Source organism: Spinacia oleracea, chromosome 6 (genome assembly GCF_020520425.1).
Source record: "Spinacia oleracea cultivar Varoflay chromosome 6, BTI_SOV_V1, whole genome shotgun sequence".
NCBI lineage: Eukaryota > Viridiplantae > Streptophyta > Magnoliopsida > Caryophyllales > Amaranthaceae > Spinacia > Spinacia oleracea.
The window spans coordinates 88627977-88645483 of record NC_079492.1 but is presented as its reverse complement, the minus strand read 5'-3'; positions in this window follow the sequence as shown (position 1 = coordinate 88645483).

The window sequence follows — 17507 nt, the reverse complement described above, 5'->3', positions numbered from 1 at the left end:
TGCGTGATTCCTAAATCTACAAGAGTTAGTGTATGATTAAATTCCTATTCCTAATTGGATAAATTAATTAAATAGAATTCATGTAGGATTCTAATTCCAATTAATTCGTATCCTACTAGGATTACGATTCCTTTTCCATAACTCTATAAATAAAGGCCTAGGGGTCATTATTTATACACAAGTTTTAAGTATTCAAAACTAAGATTTTTAAGCAGAAAAATCAGCCAATATTCTTGCCTACCTAACCGAAAATATTAGAACCTTAAGGGCGATTATAGTTGGTCAATCTTAAGGCGGATCCGGACGTGCTGTGGACTATCTACGGAGGGACGACACTTGGAGTCCTAAAGACTTGTTCTTGTTCGGTTCGGGCGCAGCTAGGGAAGGCACGCAACAAAGAGTATGCATCTAAACTATGCTAAATGATTATGTGTAAATAATATGTTTCCTGGCTTTATGGTTTTTCCGCATGATTTATGAACTGTCATATGAATCATAACCTAACACATCGCCAGGTTTAGTAACTCCAAGCTCTGTCCGTCGTCCCTCATTTCAAGGATCTCCGCTTCCCCAACCTCGATTCACACCTCCAAACATGTCCATCGAAGATTTGCGAGACCAGATGGTCCAAATGACCCAACTCATGGGCCAACTGAAAATGGAAAATGAAGCCTTAGCGGCTGCGCAAGCCAAAAATGACCTCGAAAACGAGAAGAGGAACGAAAAAATGGTCCTACAGCAAACCATGGGGAGCAAATACTTCTCCCTCGAGCCTGAACCTTTTTCTGGCAAATTACCAGAAAAGTTCAGTTCATCTTACTTACCAAAGTTCAAGGCCACGGATAACCCCCGTGATCATCTACTGAGCTTTGCGAATACCATGAACTTGAAAGGCGTGGACAAGTCCATGTACCTACCTGCCTTTCCTTTGTCCTTGGAACCTGTGCCGCTCAAATGGTACTATCACCAGGACCCTAAGCTCTTCCCCACCTGGGAAGACTTTGTCAATGTCTTCATCAAGCAATACTCGTCGAACATGGATTTCCAAGTCACCATGCGCGAGCTGGAAGTTCTCTTCCAAAAGAAAAATGAGGGTTTCACAACCTACTTTGCTAGATGGAGGGACCAGGCGGCCCAGCTAATCAATAGGCCTCCCGAAACAGAATTGGTCCAAAAATTCATTGATAACATAGACCCGGCTTACAGACAACACCTTAGGTACTTGTGACTCGACACTTTCAAAAGAGTTTATGACGTGGGAATAAAAATCGAGGACAACCTCGCCAAAACCATACAAAGCAAACCTGCATATAAGACCAACACCTATAATCGGGGTAACACACCCCAAACCCAAGAAGTCCATGTTGTAGAAGAGGCTCCCGCCCGAAGATAACCTTTAAGATGGGTCCGAGACCGAAAGTTTGCCCCACTCGGGTCAACTTTGGTACAAGCCTTTGAAAGACTAACCAATCAAGGAAAGTTGAGACCTATAGGCCCCACCCGCGACCCTCCTGTCAAAAACAAATATTGGGTCGAAGGTACTTACTGCAAATTCCATCAAGGAAATGGGCATGACACTGAAAACTGCTGGTATCTAAAACATACGATCCAGGACATGATAGAGGATGAAGTAATACCTCTCCCTAACGTTGGCAAGCCCAACAAAAACAAGAGCCCACTCGGCTCTTGTCACATCTCTCTCGACCAACAAGAGAATTTCGACCCCACGGTGTATATTACACCTCAAGGTGCACCACTCGCTGTGGTACCTATGGATCGAATCGAGGGGGAAGTGTGCGGTGTGTGGAACGATGATGCTGAAGATATTTACCTATCTCAAGTCTCGGGCCAGGACCTTTTCACTAAAACTTGGCCCGGGTATGCTCTCATTGACACCACCCCTCAGGAGCCCGAGGTCGACAACCTCACCCGATCCGGAAGGATATACCAACCGGATACTCACCCACCTCCCATGGGCGACATCCCGGTTAGGCAAACTCCTGAGAACGGGCGGCACGCCACCGTCGCGGAAGTCATTGAAAATCCTCTCCTGAAACAACTGAAAAGAACCAAGGCTGAGATTACCATCTGGGATCTTATGTGTACTTCAAAGGAACATCGCGAAAAGCTTATTCGCTCACTTGACCTCATCTCAGTACCCACAGATATCACACCTGACTCATTAGTTAGCCATGTGACGAGAGATGCCGGAGAAAAAGCTATAGTTTTCACTGATAAAGACTTACCCAAAGAGGGGGGTGCTCACAATAAAGCCCTTTACTTAGTGGTCGGATGCAAAGGACAAAACATCCCCCTAACACTCGTAGATAATGGTTCGGCGGTTAATGTCTGCCAATTGCGAACTGCCCATTGCTTGGGGCTAGGAAGCGATGACTTCCAAACCTCCTCACAAGGGGTACGAGCTTATGATAACTCCCGAAGGCCTGTGTTGGGAAAAATCAACCTTACCATACAAAATGGGCCTGTGGCACGCACCACGGAGTTTCAAATAATCGACATTAAGCCCACTTTCAACCTCCTCTTTGGGCGACCTTGGCTCCATGACTTAGGAGGTGTGGCTTCAACCCTGCACCAAATGGTTAAACTTAACCATAACGGGGTAATACTAGAAATCCGCGCCCCCCCTCTCGACATCAGTTGTACTATGGTTGGAACGGCCGAAACTGCAGATGACCTTTATCGGTTTCAAATGGAAGAAGCAATCCAGTTCATCGAAGATTATGATCCAGCATTCCTAGACCCGCATGCATCCCGAGTCATCCCTAGAATGCTGTTGGCTCAAGGTTATTTCCCAGGAACCCCATTGGGCATAAGGAAGAAGGAATGCACATTCCATCCTTTTCCCGACAAATCTACTCCCTTTGGCTTAGGTTATGAACCAACGGAGGAAGATATTGTTGACCGCCTATCTAGGCTACTCCTTAACAAAGCCAAACAAACCACCCTCCTTCCCCCATATCAAAGGACCCTTAACGGGATGTTTGTTCGGGAAGGAGAAGAACACCCATGCTGTGATTTCCCTGAACCCTTCGTTCAGGATGGCTTGCTGAAACCCGGATTTGAAATTTTCCATGACTGCCACACCTTAGATGAGGCACCCCACCCCACCAAGACTAAAACAGCTGAAATATTGGACAACCAGGCTCTATGGACATTGTTTAACGAATCGAGGCCTATGGAGAACGAGACTGCGATGACTACCCTAGCTTTACAAGATAAAAGTTTCGATCCAACCCGGTTAATCTCTCCTGCATCAACACTAGAAGAGGTCGAGAACAGATGGGTGAAGACATATCAGTGGGTCAACGCAAAAGGAATGGAATTCAAGATGAGTCGGTGAAGGACCGAAGTTTTATGAGACTAAACCCCAGGCTTGAGCCACATAGAGCACCATTAGTAAAAAGCGCCTAGTAGTTCTTTAGATTGATAAAAAATAATAGAGACTTTAGATGGTCCTAAGGCCCTTTAAAATATGGGTCAGTTTTATTTCAGTGTGTTTTCCTTACTTTTCAAATCAATAAAGGCGTAATATTTTTCCTAAAAATTTTATTCTAACACTAAATAAACACCAAATGTACTTGCAAAATAAAAAAATAAAGAAGCGGCCCACTATAGGCCCAACAAACAAAGCCCACTCGGTTTTGAAATAATGCCATGTGAACCAGTTCCCGAAACCCACAAAATAAACCACACTATCCCATCCTCGAAACCTAAAAAGTCAACCAATGTCATCATGAGAGCCAACCCATGCAACCCAAAATCAAAAAGAAATCAAAAATTTAAAACAAATGCAAATGTTACCAAAAAATAAATTCATAAAACGTAGAATTCACCAACAGCTTTCACATAAGATTCCATCATACCCTCCACAAAGATCTTCATAAGTTCCGCACCCTAACTCCATTTTCAAAACTGTTTTGAGTCACCAATAGAAAAAATTAATCTGGACAAAAATGCGTTTCACGCTAACAGTAAAAAAACCTCCAAAACAGCCTCAAAATTAACTTTAACTATGAAGCAAAATATCAAGGCACAAAAAACGAAATAGAAATAAACGCAAGAACATGTGAAGAAAAACGTCAAAATTGACCGCCCAAGTTATTTTCAGCGCCCGGGGCTGGGCGCCGAAATTTCTGACGCCCCAGCCTGGGCGTTGAAACTCTCTGCCTGCCAAAGTTTTCCTTTTTTCGAAAAGTGCTTGTCATTTTATCCGCACACAACGGAAAAATAACGAACACTTGGGGGGTACAATACGTATCCAAATAGGTTTACCAACAAATTGGTCGAATTTTACGCGTCGTATTTTACGCAACCTATGGAAAACGGCAGATGAAAATAATGGCAAATACTTCACTCATTTGACCAATTAAGTAATATGTTTCCACTTCAGGACATATCTACCGAATTCCGGCATACTAGAACTTATTCTAAAGCTAAGAACTACGCGCGACCTGATTCTGACAAGATACGTAGGCAATCCTTACCAAGGATTCGGTCCAAATAATAATAACAAAATTATATTCTTTGTGTAAAAAAGTGTTAGACATATAAACAAAATTGAATGGAAACTAAAAATACGCCTTTATTAAAATATAATAAGAAGGGAAACAAAGTGCTAGGAATAAAAACAAACACAACTGAAATAAATAGAGGGCACCTACACCCTAGCAAAGAACTACACTACTCTAGTTCTTCCAGATCATCAAATAAAGTCTTGAAGAGAGCAATGTTCGCAGGATCCATCCCCATAGTCTTCTGCGCTGCCCCAATATCAATCTCCATAAGAACTGGCTCCTGGACACTAACTTCCAAAGATGCCAAAGCTTTAGAAACATTCTCAGTTATAGCCTGCTCAGCCTCAAGGGCACAAACAGTGGTGGGAGAAGGATTACTATCATCGACTGGACCAGCCACTGTTTCTACAGGCGGCTGAGCCTTCCTAACCCATACATTGTTCCGGCGACGATCTCCGCGAGAGCTTGCATTTCTTTTAACAACATCAAGCCCCTTCACGTTAGGCACCTTTTTAGGCCTGACACTGGAACGGGGAAGAACTTCCTTTCGCTTTCGATCAGGACGAGCTTTCACAGTCTTAAAACTATAGGTACGAGGTCTGGCAGAATCAGGACCCTCATACTTAACACGAATACGAGGTATTAAAAGCTCAGCCGGCTCTCCATTACGATCCTCGGTCCTCACATCCTTGTCATCGAAACTTATCCACAACTTATAGTTTTCAAAAAGACCCATAAACCCATTTGTAGCTACAGCCCAACGCGGGAGACCATCATAATACCTAGCCCACGCTAAGACCCGTGTTTGTGCAAAGGTCGCTACCTTAGGTGGTACCATATCAGAAAAGGGGATAGTCTACCTTAAACCATATTGACGCATGACTCGGTAAGGGAAAATATAAATGGGACAAGATAGCCCCAACAAAGAAATATAAACCGATACATCAGACCCCCCTGTCATAGTAGTCAAACCCCACCATGGTACCACCCACTTAATAGAACAAATGCCGGTGCAAGTATTTTCGGTTACCCAAAGCTATAGGGCGATAATGTTTAGGATCGGCAGGAGCTTCCAAAAGTCTAAGCCGTTCCGCAAGCCAAATCTGCAAAAACAGGTACGATCGAATCAAAAGAATGAAAAGAAAGAAAAAAAAGGTTCCTGGGGCGCAGTTTCAACGCCCAGGACCAGGCGCCGAATATTCCAGCGCCCAGCCCTGGGCGCTGAAACTCAGCCCCAGGCAAAAAAAAGAAAAGTGGCGTATATGTGCGCAAAGAAAAAGTAGATTACCTGCAGTAATAGGGGGCTTCCCTTAAAAATTTCGGATTTGGCATCCTTCTTCAGCTCATCCGCACTCAGAAAAGTCTCGGCAACAACCAACGGCATAATAGAATAGCAACTTTCCATCTGGCTAATCAAGGGGATCAGCCTTATGTCACCGAACTCACCATTATTATTCGACAGCAAATAATGATTCAACAAGCAAAATACAACGGCTCGAATGTTCAATTATTGTTTGGTCATATTCTTACTAGGCCTAAAATGATGTTTTACGAGTTTTGCCAAGTTAACCTTATCATCCACAACAAGTTCAGCAAACATGTTATCATCTAGCCCTAGGAAAGTCCTTATGGTTGTTTTACCCTCTTCAATAGTGCCAGGGGTAACAGGAGTAGCATTAGTAGGATAACCAAGGATCGCAGCAAATTCATCAGGCAAAGGACATATTTCATTGCCCCGAAAGGAAAAAACATGATGATCGGAGTCCCAAAAGTTTAGGGCAGCATACAGAAAACTATAATCAATATTAATTTGTTGTAAGCCTAAAAGTGCCTCTAAGTGGTATTCTTTTAACAAAGCTTTTTCTGTGGGAGTAAGGGCTCGTAGCCAACGCCTAACAGTCCGTTGGAGTGAGAAAGTAGGGATCGATATGGCAAAAGCATGAAATAATTAGAGCACAGCAAAAAAAAGAGAGAGAAAGAATTTGAGAGTGGTGGAAAATAAAGACGTACCCAGCCCCTATATATAGCTGAACGCACCCAATAAACATCCTGATCCCATTCGGAAACGTGTTTAGAAATCCGAAAATCAAATATTACCAGGAAAGAAATTTCAGCGCCCACCCCTGGGCGCCGAAATTTTTAGCGCCTGAGCTTGGGCGCTGAAAATGCAGCCCAAGGCCCAGATTTCACAAAAACACGGAACAGGAAAGGACTTAAGACCGTGTTGCTAAAACACGAGGCCCTATTACAAGTAAGATCAAGCCCAAAGCACCTTTAGCTCCCAAATAAGCAAAAAATAATAATAACATTGAAACTTGGTCGAAACTTAGACTCATCTCAGAAAACGCTCATGTACACTTTTCAAAAAATAAACATCATGGTCATTCTTCGAAACACCAAAAATATGTGTCGTCAAGTCATTGGTTTTCCAAATAGAAAATATGTCTGTCAAAGGGATAATCCGGGCCAAGCCAAAACCGGATGTCACCTGAAAGCTAAAGTCGCACTCCACGGCTTCACTAAAATAGCACACTACTATAGGAGGTCGCTCGCACATACGAGCTTGACCCCGAACATGATTACAAGACGCGAAAAACAACCGACGAGCCCCAACACTTGGGGGCTCACGAAAAGTGGACTCCAACAAAAAGCGTGCAATCAAAATCACATTCCCAGACTGCGCCACGCACCATAACGTGTTTGGATATCTCAAAAATATCGTTAAACAAAAATATACACAATGTGGACCCACTTATAGGACACATCTAATCAGGAAAAATTACGACCCACCAACAGGTTGTAATCACAAAAGCCCTTCTACATAGGCAAAATAAGAAATTCAAAATGGGCTCGCCCACCCTCAGCGGGCGGGGTCTGCGTCACTAGCCGCGCAGGTCCTCTGTTTTCGAAAGAAATAAAATCTTCAAATTTAAAATAGGTTCGCCACCTTCAGCGGGCGGGGTCTACGTCACAAACCGCGTAGGTCCTTATTTTCAAAAATTTTAAACAGATTCGTCCACTTCAGCGGACGGGGTGTCCACCCTCAGCGGACAAGGTTCGCCACCTTCAGTGGGCGGGGTCTACGTCACAAACCGCGTAGGTCCTTATTTTCAAAAATTTCGAACAGATTCGTCCACTTCAGCGGACGGGGTGTCCACCCTCAGCGGACAAGGTTCGCCACCTTCAGCGGGCGGGGTCTACGTCACAAACCGCGTAGGTCCATATTTTCAAAAACATCAAACAGATTCGTCCACTTCTATCGGACGGGGGTCCCCCTCAGAGGACAGGCTCGCCCACCTTTCCCGGGGGAGGGGTCTGCGTCACTAACAGCGCAGGTCCTTAGTCGCTGCAGCGATAACTTTTACTGGATTTTCCTTCGTTTTACTTCCTATAAAAACAAGGGTACTGGATTTTCCTTCGTTTTACTTCCTATAAAAACAAGGGGGTTTTCTCGTTTAGCCAGCCCTGAAAATGAGAATCTTTAAAAACGTTTTACCTCGTGATTGGGCTTGGCCAGGCCCAATTACACTTTACAGCTTTAATTTCGAAAACATCTGTAGTTACTCCCAATGACAAAGTGAGGGGGTTTCTACGCACCTTTAGATCCTTCCAATGACAAAGTGAGGAAGTTTCTATACTATCAGTTGACAAATCCCAATGACACGTGAGGGATATGTCGACACTTCAAGTGATGACCCTTAAGTCAAATGTTATCACTCGGGGGCTCGTGAGACCCTCGCAAAACAGGTCACATACACCATGGCTTGTGTGATGCACTCCGTCTAATAGTTTGACCATCGTCTTACTCCAAGACTCAGTCAAAGTGGGGGCTAACTGTAGACACCTACTTTTGTCCCCATTCCCGCAAGGGAAAGGTTCGATGATGAAAGCATAACAACTCCACTTGACAACGCATCTCCTATAAAATAAACGAATCTCGATTCCTATTTCATTTCACCCGAAACCTGCTATTTATGGAAACCTGCTAAAAATAGTAACTGCCGTAAAAGGTAGCTTCTAAAAGTCGCAAATCATAAAAGATAGAAACATGTCAGAATTAGGTGTTGCATTCCAACATAAATCCTAAATGAGATAGAAAACTCCGAGAATCCTATTCCTAAAAGGATTCGGAAATAAGAGTTACGTATTAATTTAAATCCTAACGAGCCTAGAGTTCGTAACGGGCCCAGACGCATTCCGTCACAAATTGATACGCGCTAAGAGACTCAAATTAATCTCAAACTCTACGGATTTTAGAATCCGAATCTGACTAAGCAAAAACTGCCCAGACCCTATTTTCAACGCCTGGCTCTGGGCGCCGAAATCTTCGGCGCCCAGGCCTGGGCGCTGAAAATACCTGGGTACGTTTCTTTTCCTAATTCTTTGTGGATTAGAACTCTGCAATTCTATCTTTCCACGAACTCTTCCCTATAAATAGACCCCTAGTTTCGACGTGAAACAACACACAACAACACATAATATATTCTGAGTATTGACTCAAAACCCCTTAGCCTAAGCCTCTCGCTGCGAAACTGTTCACGCGTTCTGTCGCAATCGATCCATAAATCGAACAGAACGTATCCTGTCCCATAATCGAGATTCGTTGAATAAAAAGGAGAAATAGCAAAGTCAAAGTGGTTAGTTTTCTGAGAACCCTGACGCACCTCTCAAGGGTGCGTCGTAATGTGTCCCTTTTCGATGATTTAACTGCTTTCCTCACCCTTTTTATGAACTGTTAAACAAACCTAATATGATTGTTCTAGCACGCCTAATAAATATAATATTTTTGGGAAATCGGATTATCATGCTAGGTCCCTTAATGATATTTAAATCAGATAATCACGATCGAATTAGTATTATATGCTGCATATTGCTAAAATTAATTCAGATTAGTTTAATATTTAACGCATGTCCCTTCAATTATTTATGCTGAGCTAGTAAGGATATCCTGCCTCTGGAGTTATCGACGAGCGAATTACTCCTCTCGGTAGTTACAGTCCCCCGAACCCTCAATCTCTACCTTGCGGGTGTATATTGAGAGATCCCCACACCAGGGATCACAAGGGTACCTACGGCCATCGTGGTCAAACATAATTGCACTCCCTTTATGTCACGATAACCGGGTTTTGTCAGTTTTTCTCATTGTCGTTAAAAACTGAATGGCGACTCCTATATTACTAGTCAATTGGGTATATACTCACAGGAAATCCAATTAAACTTGATTGAATAAAAAGAATCGTCATACCCATGAGGGACAGGTCACGCATTAGCCTCGCGCTTTTTCGACCCCCTCACACCATGTACATAGTTTCTTCCAATATTTGATTGAGGAATACGTTTTGTCATCCAATTGCCATATGTACCAATATGCAATCATTGCTTGAATTATAGACTTGAGCATTATGATTATGCATGAGGTTTCAACACAATCCACGCCGTGAATTTGCTTGTAACCTTTAGCAACTAATCTAGATTTGTGTGTGAACACAATTCTATGTTTGATGGTTTTTATCCTTAAAACCAACTTGCAACCAATAGGTGTGAAACTATTCTTGCAAATCAACAAAATTTCAATTTTGTAATCAAAACATTGCGTATGTTTTATGGCCTCTAACCATTTAAAACATTTGAGTCTATATATGGCCTCTAACCATTTTAGGGAATCTGGGTTTCGTCATAGCTTTCTTACAGGTCACAAACTCATTAATATATATGATAATAGTTTGACTGCAAGTTGTAGGTTTCTTCACTATCTAATAGAAGAATCGCATAGCTTCAGTGACCTGAACTCCATATTTCTTCACTATCTAATAGAAGAATCTCATAGTTTTAGTGACTTGAACTCTATGCCTACTTGGGTATAGAACATCGATCAAACAATAGAATATCAACAGACACTTGAATGTTCTTTGATTATTCTGTTCTCCTTGAAGCACTTGTAAAGCCTTCTAAGAGATGTCTATTCTTTAAAGCCACTTCTAAAGTCCTTAAGAATATGTGTTTGGATTTTCTGAAGAACTTCGAAGAGCCTCCGGAATGTCCGTTTATGTTTGTTGTTCGCCTCGAAGACTTTCGAGGTCTATTTTCTCCCACTTGTCATTTTGGAAACGAATCTCCAAAAGGACATTATTTCGAGCAAACAAACATTATGTTCTCAAAAGTTTGTGGTAGAAACAATACCCTTGTGTCTCATTTGAATAAATCACAATGAAACATATATCTATACTTGGGCCTTAGTTTGTTGAATAACAAACACTAAGCTCCCACCGAGTTTAGGGACTCTTTAGATATATATTATGAAAAGATATTCTGAAATTACTTTTCAATAGCTTTGACGAATTTTGGTTTAGTTTGGTGGTAGTTGAGCATTTTGTTTTAGAAATTATAGGAAAAGTGTTTATGATCCATCATTGATCGAATCAAGTAGTAATCGACTTCGATCATTCCAACTTAGATATGCCATATCTTATGGAGCTAGATTGTGAATTCTACTACACACAATCATTGATGATCATTCTTGACTTAAGTAATCATCAATGATCTAACCTAGATCTTTATGATTTCTTGCCAAGTGGGATTTATACATCTGAATCTTTGAACTAGCCAAACAGACTCAAACTTATATCACATTGAGTAAATAAACCTATATTCACTCAAACTTGTGTGAAATAATAAAGTCATAAATCCTTTCTTTAGCTTTGAACTCTATCCTCTAGGCGTTCTAACAATAGTTCATATCTTTTGTTACTTTCAACAAGTAAGACTAGTTTGTCTTGAATTGATCTAGAAATCAATCAAATTTCAAAAGTCCATCAAAATAGAGCTTATGAATGTTAACTTGTTGATATGGTCTAAGCAACAATGCCAAAGATTAGTGGAACTCAAATCAAGGGTTTGATTTGAACCTAGTAAAGTTTTTATTGTTAAAGAGTTGTTTGTTTTAATCAAGCATATTGACTCAACCCGTAAATGACCATTTCATTCAAATAAACAAACAAACATTGTTTTTGTTTTTCTTGAATGTGAGTCTTTCTGTGTTGGAAGCAGAAATTTAGGTATGCTGATTATGGAACAAAATAGCCATTAAGTTCCAGCCTTGAAAGGACTTAAAACAAACTAGATGACCCTACAACTAATGTAGCATTGCCATGCTTCATTTCCCACTTGTAGGCCATTAGTGTAGCCTAGCTTCCATTGTTTGAGTTATTACCGAAGTAAGAACCTCAAGCGGTATATGATACCAAGGAAGTTTGATTGATAGGTCACTTCTCTTTAAACATAAACTTATACGTAGAAACGGAATTGTAAATTCCTTTCATTTGTTCCTTTGTTTTCCTATTTCTTGTACCCTTTCTTATAGTCTTAAGAATTGAATTCTCTAGTGTTGACTTTTATACTTTGTTTAGATATGTCCAATGTCACTTCGACAAAGTTCTTACCATTTTATTTATGTTGAATGTTTGCTTCAACTAGATGATCTTACCAGAAGCTTCTAAAGTTCTCTAAGTATCGATCTATTCGAATGTCTAGGGGTTAGACTCATTCGAGAATTAAATGGAAAAAGATATTAGGTTGTTAACCATTGGTAAAGCTGAGCATTTAAACTCAATGCTTTATGATTTCAAAACTACATTGTATTTTGAATTCACAAGCACCAATCGGTTTGCCATTCGACTTTGATACTCGAAAACAACCATAAAAGTCGATATAAGAAACATACATTTTAAATTGCTCATTTTCTCTCATTTCCATGAATCGTTCTTGGATTCATTACCAATCGAGGAAATTTACTGTAACCTTTTTAAAAGGATTTACTGCAGTGCAAGATATTTAATTATAAACAATAATTAAAACATACATTGAAGCATGCAAAGTCGAAACATTTATCATGAGTAATAACTTGAAAATTAAAGCAATCATGCAATTTAAACAAATCATTGACATTTTATTCAAATTTATTGTTCCGGCAGGTGTGAATAAAATGATTCCAAGACCCTAAAATCATTGATGAATTAAGCACATTATGTATTTTGACTCAATTCTAAAATATTTTAGGTAAGTAAAAGCCTTTTGCTAATAGTCTAGAAACTACTCTTGGTTGATAGGTACGTCTAAGAACTTATTAGTAAACCTATCAATTTTGCCACGACATAAAAGGACTCCTTACTTATATCGTTGAGTTTCACCAAAACTAACATGTACTCACAATTATTTGTGTACCTTACCCCTTTAGGATCAATAAGTAACACCTCGCTGAGGGTAAAACTATTACTAGATTGATGTAAAGGTTATCCAAGTAAGTGTTATTTTGGCATGGCACCTTTTAACTAATTTTTAAGTTTGGAACTTAAGGCTCTTACTATGTTGGTTAGATTTTAAGTGAACTAAAATCCTTAATCATGCAACATAATCAAGCCACAATCTCATGCATATTTAAGACATATTTAAAAGCAATAAATAACTTAAAGCATGCATAAGATAAGTGTGATCTAGTATGGCCCGACTTCATCTTGAAGCTTCCACTTCAAATTCCGTCTTGAAAATGGTTGGAAACTTCGTCTTGAATTTCACCGTGGGAGGCACCATTTTCTTCAAACAGGATAAGCTATAATTAAACTAATTACAACTATTTGATGGTACGCAGACCATATTTGAATTGAAAAACAAATTTTGGTGCATTAGACCAATTACATTCAAATTAATGGTACGCAGACCATATTTTCTATCCTATTTGGGCCATACTAGTCACTTCATAACCTGCAAAACAGTACATATACAATATATACCATTCACCCATTCATTATCATGAATGGCCCACATAGCTGGTTAGTAAAACACGTTATGCATCACTTAAATACTTGCAGCAATTAATCAAGAGCACCAATAATCTACCAATTATTCAGTCCTTATTAATTCTAATCAAGTTGTTTAACCTTAAAGGATTTGTAGACCTAATCAAGAGTTTATGACTAAAAATGCTCCCACTTAAACCAATAACTTTATATGCTTTACTAATTTTAAACATAAAAATGTATTTCTAGTCTAACCGGAAACATACAAATTTAATTAAAATTTAAAGCTCATATAAATTTATAATTGAATCCACTTATATAATTTAAATTAATTCAAGGTTTTTAATTTTAGTAAAATAATTAGTATAAATTAAAATTTATAATAATTATAATATTCAAAATTAAAATCCAAGAAAACAATTTAAATTATTAATTTTAGAATTAATTAAATTTATTTCGAACTGAAAATTTCAAATTAAAATTCAAAACGACTCAATCGTAACACGACGAGCACTTGGGCTTGCGCCCAAGCCCCATCGTGTTCACGACCGATCGCATGGCCATGGCACAATGTCAGCAGCAGCCACGCGCAAACGCAATAAGCCAAGCCACGCTTGCGCGCAGCCTGCTCTCCCGCATGCATCGCAGCAGCTACCGAAGGAGTGCTGGCTCGCTAGGCGCAAGCATTCCCTCGTGGCGAGGCAGCGCTCGTTGGTGCGCAGAGCAGCGATCGCTGGGCGGCCCAGCTCTCGCCCTCGCGCGCGCGCCTCGTCATGTGCCACGCCCATCGCCCTTCGCCCATAGCACATTGCCTCGTGCGCGCGCCATGCCTTGGTTGCTCGCTGCATTCGTACCGCACGGGCGACGAGCTCCCTTGCTCGTCGTCGCGTGCCCGCACTATACAACACCCCTTAAGGGTAACACGTATCGTCCTTTGCTTTGTGCGTGCAACGTTTATGAGCGAATTTTATAAAATTTAAAATTTTTAATTTAAAATCTATGACAAATTAATAAATCATATTAATTTCATAATTTTAGGGCGAAAAATCGAAAATTTATTAATCAATTAATTTCCGATTAACATGGATTCAAATCTAGGTCATAAAAATTTAAAATTTAACATAAATTAACAATTTTTATGGTGGTTTTTAATCATGGATACCTAATTAAATTATTTATGAAAAACAAATCAATTCTAAATTATTCGAATTTCAACAAATTAATCATAATTACAAATTAGGTTGTATAATTAACAAGTCTAGGCATTCAAAATTGTTAAACATATACTGTAGGTCAATCAAAAACTCAAGATTTATCAACAAGAATCGCAAATATTCAATTTAACATCTTAAATTTACAAACTTTTGCGTTCGAAAAACTAAAACCTCCGAAAAGTCATAGTTAGGCTTCGAATTTAGGAATTCTTGGTTTGGCCGATTAATGTTGTTTTTGTCAAAATTTTAGAATGCCTTTTACATGCAGAATTGACACAAAAATCACTCGATTTGGTTGAGTAACGAAGAAACTGCCGAAAAACTGCGTACATATAATTAAATAAACGATTACGAAAATTAATCACAACTTTTAATTCTTTGCAAATTTGTAAAATTTAACCATGTCATGAAATTTAGATTATGTAAATAATAAGAGGCTCGTGATACCACTGTTAGGTTATGATACATATGACAAAACATAAATCATGCGGAAAACCTTAATGCCAGGAAACATATTATTTACACATAATCATTTAGCATAATTCAGATGCATACACTTTGTAGCATGCCCTCCCTAGCTGCGCCCGAACCGAACAAGAACAAGTCTTTAGGACTCCAAGTGTCGTCCCTCCTTAGATAGTCCACAGCACGTCCGGATCCGCCTTAAGCTTGACCAACTAGAATCGCCCTTAAGGTTCCTAGGAATTTTCGGCTAAAATGGTTGCAAGTGTTTGGCTGATTTTTGCTTCAAAATATTACCTTTGAATACTTCAATGTTGTATATAAATTTGTGACCCTAGGCACAAGCACCGCACGCACGCACGCAAGCCTTGTGGGCCACGCCGAGCGCACAGCGCTGAGGCCCATGCTCGCAGCCCATTGCTGAGCTTGTAGCGCGCCAAGGCTTGGCTGGGCCTGGCCTTGCGCTGGGCCTGGTCGAGCATTTGGCGTGTTGGATGCGTGTGTCTTGCTAGGCGTCGGTCTGGCTTCGTGCTGGGCCTTCGTCTAGCAAGCCTCGTCCGATGCTAATTCGTACGATACGCTTTCCGATTAAATTCCCGATTCCGGAATTCATTTCCGATACGAACAATATTTAACATTTCCGATTCCGGAATTAATTTCTGTTTCGAACAAATATTTAATATTTCCGTTTCCGGAATTATTTTCCGATTTCGATAATATTTCCGATTCTGACAATATTTCCGTTTCCGGCAATATTTCCGATTCCGTCAATATTTCCATTTCCAATAATATTTTCCGATACGTACCATGTTTCCGTTTCCGGCAACAACTACGACTTGGATAATATTTATATTTCCTATACGATCCATATTTCCGTTTTCGGCAATATCATCGTTTCCGGAGTATTCATTTCTTGCCTTTGACGATCTTAACTCCCACTGAAACCAAGATCCGTTGATTCCGAGTATTCATAGATGGAGTATTTAATGCCATTAAATACTTGATCCGTTTACGTACTATTTGTGTGACCCTACGGGTTCAGTCAAGAGTAAGTTGTGGATTAATATCATTAATTCCACTTGAACTGAAGCGGCCTCTAGCTAGGCATTCAGCTCACTTGATCTCACTAAATTATTAACTTGTCAATTAATACTGAACCTGCATTTATTAGAATTATCATTAAATGCATACTTGGACCAAGGGCATTATTTCCTTCATTTAGTACTTGAACAAATAGAATTTCTACTTTTGTGTCGTGACCACTTAGCTTTAAAGTTAATTTAAGGGAACCTAAGATCGGTTTGTAAGAAATTATCTTCCTTAAGCGTGGTGTAACCTTGTATTTTTTTGTATTTAGCATGTGAGGTGATGAAAGCAATAAACAAGTAAAGCAACATCACAATAGAAAATAAGTGCATAATTAGTAAAGTACATCACCATCTAGAAATGGACTAGGTGGGAAACCACATTGCCTAGAAGGACTAGGAAAGTAAAGTTTCATAATTGAATGTGCGGAATTGAAAGGTGCAATATTTAAAGGCATTATTGAAATTGTGATATTGAAATGCGTAATTGAAAAGCGTTATTGAAATTGCGATATTGAAGTGCATAATTGAATGGTGCTATATTGAAATTGAACTTTAGCATATGAGATCTGAACGCCAAACGACTCCTTAAGAATAAGTGCGTCCGACACGGATTCAAAGCCAAAAATCTCAACTGTAGGACGGGTTGCTCATCCTAAAGTGTCCTAGATTTTGAACATAGAAATTGAACTTGAAATATTAAACTTGAAATATTGAACTTGAATGTTGAACTTGAATATTGAACTTGAAATATTAAACTTAGGAGTCTTGAATCTGAAAGATTGGACCTTTTAATGTTGAAAAGGCTTTATCTTTGATATGCTCCTATTTTGAAATGATCCTAGTTTAGGGAAGTGATTACAAACAACCCTAAACATCATTGAATCTTGAAACTTGTACTTGAATATTGAAATGAGGAGTCTTTAATCTCAAATATTAGACCTTTTAATGTTGAAAAGGTTTCATCTTTGATGTGCTCCAATTTTGAAGTTGTTCTAGTTTAATGAAGTGATTACAAACAACCTTAAACATCATTGAACTTTGAAACATGAACTTGAAATTTGAAAAGTGGAGTCTTGAATCTCAAAGATTAGACCTTTAAACATTAGAAAGGCCTCACCTTTGATTACTCCATATTTTGAAGATGATTCTAGTTTAAGGAAGTGATTACAAACAACCGTAAACATCATTGAATCTTGAAATCTTGTATTTGTATCATATAAAGTGTGGATTTTACAAAAATGTATGATTGTTGTAAGTGACTCTTTTAAGAATAAAAGTGCCAACTTTACTAATCATTTTTGAAAGAGAAATCAAGCAAACATAGTAGATCAGGATTGGGATTTGGAATTACCTAGTTAGGTTTAGGTTAGAATTCCTTTTGGAGCTCCCAATTGCTTAGAACTTTAAGATTATATG